The sequence below is a fragment of the Plutella xylostella genome, chromosome 4 (genome assembly GCF_932276165.1).
Source record: "Plutella xylostella chromosome 4, ilPluXylo3.1, whole genome shotgun sequence".
NCBI lineage: Eukaryota > Metazoa > Arthropoda > Insecta > Lepidoptera > Plutellidae > Plutella > Plutella xylostella.
The window spans coordinates 4,934,918-4,947,197 of NC_063984.1; the positions used below are offsets into that span (position 1 = coordinate 4,934,918).

The window sequence follows — 12,280 nt, forward strand, 5'->3', positions numbered from 1 at the left end:
GAGGTGAAATAGTGTGGTGACAAGCAGCCATTCAACATAAAACATACATGTCATAATAATAATTTTTTTATAAACACTTCTAACTTATTAGTCTTAGAACCTACCTACCTTCGGTCGGGGTATAAAAGGCAATGAGAATTAAAGGTATAAGCATACAAAAGCATCAGAGAACTGTTGTACGTTGGTTTAAACGATTAGGAATAAAAAATAAATTAATTTGGTAAACACGCAAGGATCGGAAATTACTTCCTGATATGTACTTCCACCGACTATTTTGCGGTTTCAGTGCTGACTGTTTTTTTCATTGATTATAATTTTATGTTTTACTGGATAATAATTTCATGCGTAGATTGTATCGATAATTTTAATAAATGGTAATTTGGTTGTTCTGAAGAAGCAATAACTGTTAGAATAGATGAGTTTTATCCCAGAGGAAATCATACATAGCTGTTAAATGTTGCTTATGACAAATCAGAACACAAAGTAAAATAAAAAGACAAGTGACTAAACTACCAATTGGCAAAAACTACCAATTACCAAGATCGTTCAAAGAATATGTCAATATCGAGGGTAATTTCAGCGCTCCCGCTGTGCTAAGTGAAGGCAACGCACGCGCAGGAAGTGGGCACTTCCGGTCCCAGCGCCGATATGTGACGTCACTTCCGGCATCCGGAACAACATGTCGATATCTAGCTTTCCCAATTTTTCCATAAACTATATCGACTTAATTTTTCAAGTGTTCTATACCGTGGAAATAAGGTTGAGTATCGCAGGAGTAATGTAGTTTGTCCTATTGTTGTGTTTAGAACTGACAATTTATTTGGTTGTCGGAACCAGGAAAGGGCCACGCGACTCGTATGACTCCGACTCACTGAGTTCTATAAATGATACGTTACTATCATGATTTTGAATATATTGTAATTGATGAGTTATTTAATGTTTATTCAAGCAAAAAAATATATTAGGTAAGTATAAGACGTAGCTGTAGGTATTATCATTTTCATAACTGTAAATATAGCAAGAATGCGCTTGTAATGATTCGTTAAGTTTTTTAAAATACTTAGGTAAGTATTTCAAGTTATGTACTCGTACCGACGATGATAAATTATAAAAGATAAAGATACATTTTATAAGATAACTGCCAGAGACAATTTTCGTGAGCATCAGCTAAACAGGTCGTTGTGTCATAAAAATCACATAAGGACAGACAAATTAGCACCGCATATTCTTATCAACGCTCATCAAATCATGCTCGGAGTCCTCTGCAAAAACAGACCATTCCATCCTGTGACGTATTAGAACTAGCAGATCACCGACAGGCGTGCAGATTATTTGATATATAGCGACGATAACATCACGCGCCATTCACTATAAACATATCGATGATATCGACCCCTCATTCTACACAGAATCATACAAATTACAAAGGAAAGTAGACGTTTAGCCAGTGTGATAAGAGTGCGTAGAAATTGCAGTTTGGGACAGCCAGGGGACAGTGTTGGGCCAGCGCCTGCGGCAGCATCGAACATGTGGACAATCTTTCACGCTCATGTGTGAATGCACCCTTTTATTTGGCAAGGGGACTCGGGACAGGAAAATGTGGATGTGACATTTTTTGGAATTTTTTATCTTTTGTTATTGTACGTATAACACACATAAATTTTGAAAGCCATGTTAATAAACTATTTCAAATATGTACTTACGAAATACATAAATAATAGTCATATTGTTTCATTCACCTAACAAGCATATACCCATTGAGTAACACCCGAGTCCGCGTTGCTCTATGCATATACCTAATAATATTAAGACTTGTTTGGCATACAGGCTCTCACATCCACTATATCTCCTCATCTCTTGATTAGAGTCCGCGAGGGGGGAGGGCGCGGGGCGCGGGGGTGGGGGGGGGGCGAGGGGAAGAGACCGTGAAATTATCTGCTCACTTCTGTAAATATAATTTAGGCGACAAAAGGACCATAATGATATGCCGCCGGGTCGCGGGAGCAAGTGTTCTTGTTACACGCATTTTAAAACATTCCTTCCCCTCCGTTATGAGCGTGACTATGAGACGCAGAGGCATCTGGGGACACACTGTAATTATAATGTTGATTTGCCACTTTAATTTTGTCATTTTCTGTTCGGTATGCCCGTTATTGTGTTTATGATTATGTTTATGATACACAAGTGTGTTGTTATGAGAACTTTGATTAAATACAATCTGTCACAACTTTATGAAAATTTATATTATTTGTTGAAACAAGTGAAACGGTGTAAAAAAGTGAACTCAATTAAAACGAATCTATAAAGAACACAATCACACCCTCATCTTTCATTTGCAATTGCTCAATGCGACAGAATGGGGCTCACAACACTATGCTCCGGCTTTTATTGAATCAACGCATTACGCTTGACTAATGGAATCGCAGAACAAATAACATTAAAATACAACTATGAAAATGCTAATAATACATCTCGCCATTTTAATAACTGTAACTGTGGGGCATAAAGGGGAGCGTCTGGCCTCCTTAAGTCAATATAACACTTCCATTACTTCAAATTAAATTCCAAGCGAGGCGAGATAAGTTTTTATTCTGCGCAGACAAAGGCACAGGACCCCGCGGGGGAAGAATACAGATATTCCTCATACAGTCTTTTCAAAGGACTGGATTAAGTAAAGTTAATTAGAATTTTCATATAGTTTCTATTTAAAACCACATTAAGTTTCAAACAAGTTGAACAAAATTAAAACATTGCACATTTATATTTTCCTTTCAAAAAGTAATCAAATAACATGACAAGTCAATTCAATAGGAGCATTACAAAACACTTGCAGGCGTGAAAATGCAGTAAGCTTCAAAGCGGCAAGTGTGCAATCGCGTAGGTATTAATATTTTACAGAATTAATTATTATAATCCATTTGGCAAACAAGTCGCCCCCGGGACGGCGAACAGTATAATGAAGTTGTCATTTTTTAGGGATCCGCAGGCGGGGGAGGCTGAGGAAATCCAAATTGAATCATGTGGCAAGGGAATTGTGCTATTATGTTATTAAACAGGCGAGGGCGCGACCCCGTACGAGCTTATTTTTTGTTGCAAGGGAAGACAGTTAACAGTTTTCACAATAGAATTATGATATAATTTGACGCTACAACGGCCGCCGCGGGGCGCTGGCTGCAAATCTGATCATTGTTCACTTACTTGTGAAATGTAAAGTGCTAGGCACCTGCTGTTCTGTTTTGGGGGTCTTAAGTTATCAAATATGGATTGATAGATATATTTAATAATAAAAATGACATATTCGGCGTACCATAATATCTACCCACTGTTGTTTGCTAGTTAAGTACTGAAATAATTTTCATGAATTAAAGGATTAAAACAGGAATTCAGGAGTTCCACAGAAAAAAATCTCAAGGTGAAACGAGTCTCGCGAGCAGCAGCTAAGTTAGCATATTTGAGATACAAGTTAGCATGTGACATCTTTAGTGTTCAACAAAATATCATACTGGCAAAACTGAAATTACGCATGCTAAATATTAAAAATTCCTCAAGACACAGTCAAAAGTCATTCAATGCTCTGAACAAGTTGGAAATATGAACAGTAAAATCAGACTGAAGAACTATGGACTCCATCACCACAAGTCGTACAGTTTGCATCAGGTTACCTAAAAGATACTTTAAAATGCCATACACATATTATTTCACATCTCATACACCGAAGCGTGAATTAATTGTCTCTGAGAGTCACATAATACACTCGCACACTCGTACCTACAGAAGGGTAGTCAAAAGACCTACGAGTGAAATGAAAGCTTTTATCCATATGTTAGAGAGAGTGCTTAGACCGGCTTATTGTCGCCCCCGCCGGAGAATTTGATAAAGCGAGTGCGAATATTAACAAAAGGAATATCTTGTTAAATTGATACACCAACCCCTGACACAACGATCGAGACCTTAGCTGCAACTCCGGGACATATGGAGGCACAAGCAGCGAGAAGGAATCCGTAGAGGCTACAGTCCCGTGTATGTTGCGTCTCACTTACGTCTTTTCGGTGAGCTGGGCGTGAAATTGTCTTCGCAGGAAATTAATGTATATTTCAAAAGGGAAGATTAAAATATTATCCATGTTAAGTAAATATTCAAATGAATATTTGCCGAGTGAGACGGCAGAGGGGAGGTGTAATTTGATAGATACCTATCTACAAAACGCTCCTCGCGGGGACCCGCCTGTTATTATAAAATTATAAACGCGATTTGGGAATTCTTTGGAATTAAACGGTTCTTTAATGCTAAGATTATCATCCAGATAATTTGATGTTGATTTAAGTAGAGTTACTTAGATTAGAATGCTTATTGCTTACACTTGTAACTAATGTTCTTTTACCATCGGGAAATTTTTGATACAAAGGTACATATTTGTTTGTTTGGACCTACTTTCTACTTAAACGTATAGGTTGATCATGCATAATACTGTTGCCTCTACAACAAAGAAGTAAGTACCTAATCAAGATTTTGTAAAGACAGTTTGTACATTTTACTAGAGAGTTTACAGAATCAGATATGAAGTTTAAGATGTATTGATATCCGATTTTTACATAACAATTATAATAATGGTTATCAATCTAATCATTGAATGACATAACCACAAGTGGATGTTATACACTTCCTAGCAACAGTACCCGTATCACGAAAATTCGAGCTAACGTATAGAATCGAATGCGAGTGCGGCAACTGTCAATTTTATAGGTAAAAAGTGTTCGAAAGTGCTGTCAAGTTGCCACTAGTCGCACTCGCATTCGATTCTATATTGTTCGTGATCGCCCTGCTGAGCGTCATGTGTCATACACTTGCAGCCCGGGTGTCGGTCCGAGTGACCCGAGGTCGAGCCCCGGCCGGGTCACCCCCGCGACAAAGCCGTTGTTATAATAAAATGCCATCTCGGAACGCTTACGGTTTAAACGTACAGTCAACGACATAACTGGCTGTTAGGGAATATGATAGAGAAAAAAATATATATACTTATTTACATTACGATTGTAACGTACAGCTACAACATGCCTATAAAAATTTCAATTTAAAATTGAATTTTACTACCTAGGTGAAAATAATTACATATAAGTACTAAATAACATGTTATAAAAATCAGTCTAATTTGATTTTAATTTTGTAGGTTGGTGCACCAAGTTGATTTTGGATGGCTTCTTGCAACTGAAAAATCTGACACCACGTTCTCGCGACACAATGCGCCCGACTGTACAGGGCGAGGGTGTGCCATGTTTATATGTTTATTTTAATACGCGTGTCGTGCATAAAATACGGAATTTATTACGCCGGCTCCGGCCCCGCGGATTAATGCGATACGGAACATTTGAATTCGGAGCATTAACTTGGATTGGTACAGGAGAGGGGGGGGGAGGGTAAATATTGATGGTAGCGTGCTGCTCCGCGACACTGATTCATATTTTTGTGGAGGTGTTGCGGGGATTCCGCAATCTGAAGGAGTCATCATTAATACATGAACTTCTTATTAAAAGTTGGGTACTTTTAGTATTTTTGGATTATAAGTGGCCTTATATCCAGGCCCAGGGCGTGATACATAAAATATATTGAATCTTTGATACGACTTCAGTTGTTATTTACAGAAACGTCTGCTAGATCTACAGATGTACCATGATTTATAGCCACCAATAACGGGAAAAACTGGCTATAATCTATTTTAATTTGTATACAGATTGGTTGAACAGAAAACCGTAAAACACCGCACACAAAGAATCTTTATGTAAACATAACAAACCTAAATAACGTTATAGATGTTGTTTCAACTCATTTCGGAAGTCATTCGTAAGCATTGTTTGTGTTTTGTAGCAAAGGTGCATCGTTTGTTAGTCAATCACAAATGTATCTTGGCAAATATTTATAAAATAATCTTAATTATGAAGCCATAACACTGACAATATAAGATAAAGGTAAACTGCTTTAAAGTTTTAATGACACTTCAACTGTCTTTTTTGTCGTCGTAATAACAAACGATAAAGGTGCAAAAAATGTAAATAAAAAAGCAATCTAAACGCAGCCAGGTTTAGTACCAAACAAATTTAATTAGCAGTGGTTCAATGTCGCAGTTGATCCGAGAGACAAACAGGCTAAAGTGAAATTTATGTATCGGAATTAAATTCGATTTCGTCTTTGCATTTTTTACACGATTTTTCTTAAAGCTGAATGTCTCTCGCTGAAAGGATAAAGTGGATACGGCACAATTGTTGTCGTACGGAATATGTTTAGTTATAAGTTATTATTGTTTTTGCTTAAAGGACACTAAATTCTACAATTGAAAAATAATATGGTGGATTAATTTTTTCTGCTGCATATACTTCATCCTCCGTAACCATAAACAGTTCCATCTTGAGCGACCTATAGCCAATTTTCTGAAATTTGTTTTCTTATCGGATTTTTCTAATCTCCTTTAGCATCGTTTATATTGATTGTAGCTGCTCGTCGCCTAATTTATATTCAGATAGTGTTTTTTCATCACACCCTGTGTTCGATATCGCCGTTTGTACCGTCGCAATGGCGCTGCCGTGGGCACGTCACCTTTAAATTACAATTTGTCCTATTGTCACTTTATTATTGTCGTTTTTATAGCTCTGTTTCTGATGCTAATGCGCAATCCGTATTATTATTGCATTGGAGAATATATCGTGTAAATATTTGGTCGCAGACAGCCACTAGCTCCTCTTTCTCAGTCGTGGCGACGAAAAACCGTGGCGCCACAATCAATTAGTTCTTACTTATAAACGAAGCCGGTATCTGCGGCGCGGGAGGAATTTGCGGACTGGCTAAATTTCTTCTGCTACATCAATCAAAATCATACTAATAATGAAATCATCATTTGGGTGGCCATAGAGAGCTCGTTCTGAGAAGTGTGTCTCCAACCGGGCGCCGGTCGCGCCGACGGCGGACGTCGTCGTTATCACATTCCTGATTTATTAATTAGTTTTAACGTATAAAAACAATGAGATTAGCCCGAGCTTTTATGATAATCATAAATTCGGTTCAGATTTATTTCCTATTGTTTGTTTAAGCAGTGGTTCATTATTTGTCAGCAGGGTTAAGTACACACATGTAATATGATGGTTAAGGTTTTGTCTTCGCATAATTATTTGTTGCTATATTATTATGGGTATATGGGTTCTAAAATATTACCTAAGTTCGCAGGCCAATCAATCGGCTATCATAGATATTATTCTCGTGAATATTTAATGACACAATCCTAAACATACCACCGTTATCAATAAACACTTTTTTAATGTAGTTTTTAATTGCTTCAATTTTATGGATTTTTTACTGTAATTGTAATATGTAATTTTATATCTAGAGTTTCGCGCAGTGTAATCAACGAAACTTCGTGTGTTAGAAACGTATTCATTCTAAAATGGGAATATTTTTAGTTACAGTATTGTTATTTCTAAAATATTTTTTTGTCGTTAGTGGGCAAGAAATTTCAACTATGGGTAAGAACACTAAGAACTTATGATTGCTTACGAAAATATGACCATGTTTCTGAGTATCCGGACACTCCGCTTTTCACATAATCTACGCCTGAATATGAAATTAAAATCTTGATTGTGTTTGTTTTTCAGTTATTGATGTTCATAAAGAATATCTTAATACATTCAATGGTATGGGTGAAATCCACAAGTTATTAACAATCCGAATTTATCATTGAAAAAATATGATCATCAGCTAAGGGCTCGTTGATATTGATTAGACAAATCGAAATTTGTTAATATATTCGGGTTTTACGTGATACAGATATACAGTAAATAACAAAGTGGTTCAAAGATATACTTATTCAAACTAAAAATACCTATATTCTATTTTCAATTATCTTTCAGATACAGATAGTAAAAAGGCGCTGCGCTACGGATTTCAAAAAACAGAGGCTTGTAGAGAATTTAAACTAGCTTTTATCTGTGTTCGGAAATGCCGAGACTTGAACTACGACGTGGCTAAGTCAGATAAAAACTGCAAATGTACATGTCATAAAAAGTCGGAGAAAGGACATAAAAGTCCGTTTGCCAAAACTACAGATACTTGGAGATTTGGGGCACCAAAAATGTCTGCTCCTTATTGGATTCAGCAACTTATGCCTAAGGTAGAAGAAGATACAGAGAAAATAACGACAATAGTGTCACGTACCGTCAAAAGAAATCCTGATAAGGCTATTGAAAAAAACACAAAAATTAGTCAATTGAATGAAACTATGACCACTAATTCGGCCAATAACAATTATACTACAACTACAAATGTAACTACAGAACCAACAACAACTAGCAATTATACTACAACTACAAATGTAACTACAGAACCAACAACAACTAGCAATGATACTACAACTACAGAACCAACAACAACTAGCAATGATACTACAACTACAGAACCAACAACAACTAGCAATTATACTACAACTACAGAACCAACAACAACTAGCAATGATACTACAACTACAGAACCAACAACAACTATCAATGATACTACAACTACAGAACCAACAACAACTAGCAATGATACTACAACTACAGAACCAACAACAACTAGCAATTATACTCCAACTACAGAATAAACAACATCTAGCAATGATACTACAACTACAGAACCAACAACAACTAGCAATTATACTACAACTACAGAACCAACAACAACTACCAATGATACTACAACTACAGAACCAACAACAACTAGCAATGATACTACAACTACAGAACCAACAACAACTATCAATGATACTACAACTACAGAACCAACAACAACTAGCAATTATACTCCAACTACAGAATAAACAACATCTAGCAATGATACTACAACTACAGAACCAACAACAACTAGCAATTATACTACAACTACAGAACCAACAACAACAAGCAATGATACTACAACTACAGAACCAACAACAACTAGCAATTATACTACAACTACAGAATAAACAACAACTAGCAATGATACTACAACTACAGAACCAACAACAACTAGCAATGATACTACAACTACAGAACCAACAACAACTAGCAATTATACTCCAACTACAGAATAAACAACAACTAGCAATGATACTACAACTACAGAATAAACAACAACTAGCAATGATACTACAACTACAGAACCAACAACAACTAGCAATTATACTACAACTACAGAATAAACAACAACTAGCAATTATACTACAACTACAAATGCAACTGACATTTGAACAGGTGACGATTGAACCCCTGCCAGTTAAAATGTAATGCAAACATAAATAATGAAGTATCTATGTAAATTACTCTCAGTTGCAGAAAGCCTCTTTAAAATGTCACATTAGCTATTATGTCATTTACACTAATGATTCCATTATTTTAAAGCTGTTGCACAAAACTTTTTTGGACATAGAAATTGCTCCTTTAAGTAATGACAAGTTCAACATATCTACTCTGTGCTCATTAGGAAATGAATGAACTTTTGAGTAGAAATGAGTGAACGAATGCGTTTTGTTCATGCAAAAATCATAAAGTTTGGCATAAAATTACATTAATCAAAGAAATTCTACATTATTCTGAGATTTGATTCACCTATAACAAAACGCAAAATAAAATGTCAACAAATAACAATCAACAAACAATACCACCGCATCGTTTTTCTTTATAATTACAATGTTGTTTTACCTACTTAACTACATAACTGCAAAATTATGCCGAAGATAAACAAGTGAAAAATGCAGGTGTGACTTGAAATAAACTGCGGAAGAAAACGCGTTATTCGTTACTGTTGTAACTGGTAGGTTAGATGCTGCTACGACCAGAGTCTCTGGAAGACCATTGCCTTACGTATTGAAGAAGTACAGGAAAGCCGCTTCGTGGATATGCAGATGCAGGCTGGGCAGGTTTCATCAGAGAGCCAGAGGTGCAGGCACTAACAACCCGCAGAGAATTGAATAGATAACTTAGTTCTATTCAACAATCATAGTTATAAATATGAATTACCTACTATTGTAGTAATATTAAACATTAAAATTCAATTTTAAAATACTGTTTTTTATTTATAAAGAGATAACACTGCATAGATAGATTGCGAAATTTTGGTAATGAGTACTTGTGTATTGGTTCCAATTCAAGCACATAAAATGTTTTCCTGTGCTATAATAACGATTACAATTCTGTTTAAGACACTACACTGATTGAAAATAGTTTTAAATACATAAATTATTATAAGAAAATAAATTTAAAATTGGTTATAATGGATGCTTTTTGGGTCATTAGATTTGAAGTATATTTTAAGGGACCAAATGTCAAAATAAAGTCACTTTAGTGGCTAATGTGGCTTTGTGCAACGCAAAATTGAAGAAAAAACGACATTGACATTTCATCAGGGTAAATTTGACATTTCATTAGATAAATTTAAAAGTCTCATGAAACGTCACAGTAAAATGCTTTTCTGCAACGACTTAATTGGACTTTAAGGTTTAATGATGCTTTTAAATCTTAAAGGACGTTTCTGCAACTGGGTGTTAATATATTTTCTTATTATTAAAGTGTGTTGTGCATGTAAGTTAACTTTTTAATCACACAACTTCAAGAGGCGGCCTTATCGCTAAGAGCGATCACTTCCAGGCAACCTGATTTGAATGGCTTAGGTACCTATGGAATACAAGAGAAAGACATGCCCATTTGCATTTGGACTAACAATATTTATGTTTTTAGTTAGAAATATTCTGATGAGCTGTTAAATGTTAAATGTAGGTACCTACTTCAATGTGGCCGAAGGCGTCATTAACCTATAATTTGTGGTAATGTAGTAATTTGGTGCTGTGTCACTGGAACTTTTTCATTGCTCGTGAGTGTATTAAGACTACCCAATAAAACTTCTCGATAATCGTTTTGTATTCAAACATGATCTGTAGTACGTCACTTACTAAGTAGCCTAGTTATAAGATATTCGACAGCGATAATATTCAAACATAATCTTTAGTACGCGATACGTCACTTACTCAGCCTAGTTATAAGATATTCGATAGCGATGGTAGATGGAGCAGGGCGTCCGGCGTCCCGCGGGCCCACTCGCCGCGACGGCCTGTCAATATTCATACTCCGCGTGACGTCACGTGATCGAACACACTCATGACGTCGTGACTCGTGTGTGTACACATTTGGCGACACCGATTGTATTACCAAATGTTTTTTTTTAATCAGCCATTTCAGTGTCCCACTGCTGGGCAAAGGCCTCCCCATGTTTATTCCACACGTCTCTGCTGTCGACCACCTGACGCCAAATGTTAAAAAAGTTTTATCGGGTGTTAAAAAAAATCGTAACTTGTAGTTAAATGTAAAAAGTCATACCTTATAATTATGCCACTGCCGGTACTGCAGTGCGGTAGTTCTCATAGAGCAGAGATTGATTCTTTAGGTACTGAAGTCAGCAGCTACACCGCTTTCTGAAACAAAATAATGTCTTGAAATCTTCTAACTTGTGCTCACTATCTAGCAAGTCCGATAAATAGATAGCAATTTATTGCATCTCTTACTTATAAATATTATTTGCGTTTTTTTATATATTTGAATGTATTGTTATTATGAAGTAATTAATATATATTTATGTGCAATAAAAATTGAAATAAATTAAAAATACTCAGTAATAGCAGCTATGATGATTTAAACTCAGTAGATAGCTTGGTTTGTACGTGCACGAAACTTTTTTATGCAATCCCCAAGTGGCTATGATCGTATGTGACAGCTATGAAGTATAGCTCCGATTTTTTTGCCAATAAAATAAAAACATATTTTTGCTTTTATGTCAATACATCAATAGTTACATTTATTCATGTTCTTTTAGAAAGTTTTTGAGCGATAAAGTCGTTGACCAAAATTAGCAGTAGCACATGTTTTCAAATAGACCACTTCGAAATAGTTTTTGTTCATTATAAACATCAGTAACGCACCGAGAGTCCATCTCCTCTCTGCATTGCGATTCTGTAAAATCAGACATCTCACTTCGATCTTCATTCTCCCTTCACCTTTCACTTCACGTTCGAACAGTTATGACATTGTATGTCATCTCATACATTATTTGTCAAAATCTCGAAATTCGATGTGTCTACGGAAATTACAGAATGCCAATTTGAAACTCACTCCGGATTCAGAATCGAGTTTTGACAATTAGCTTTATAGAATCGCAATGCTGGTCCGATGGATGGACTACATGGTAACCATGCTTCCAGTGTGGCCAAGGAAAGTCAAGGGATGATTGTTGTAGC

General features: G+C 36.0%; 1 protein-coding gene across 1 annotated transcript in view; it reads right to left on the minus strand.

The window, feature by feature from the left end:
• LOC119694582 (probable RNA methyltransferase CG11342) overlaps window positions 1–11,455 on the minus strand; it is a 70,772-nt gene extending 59,317 nt beyond the window's left edge. The window contains exon 1 of the mRNA XM_048628821.1: window positions 11,367–11,455. The gene's annotated coding sequence lies outside the window, so the exon portion shown is untranslated. The remainder of the gene's footprint in view (window positions 1–11,366) is intronic.
• Between the last annotated feature and the right edge of the window lie 825 nt (window positions 11,456–12,280).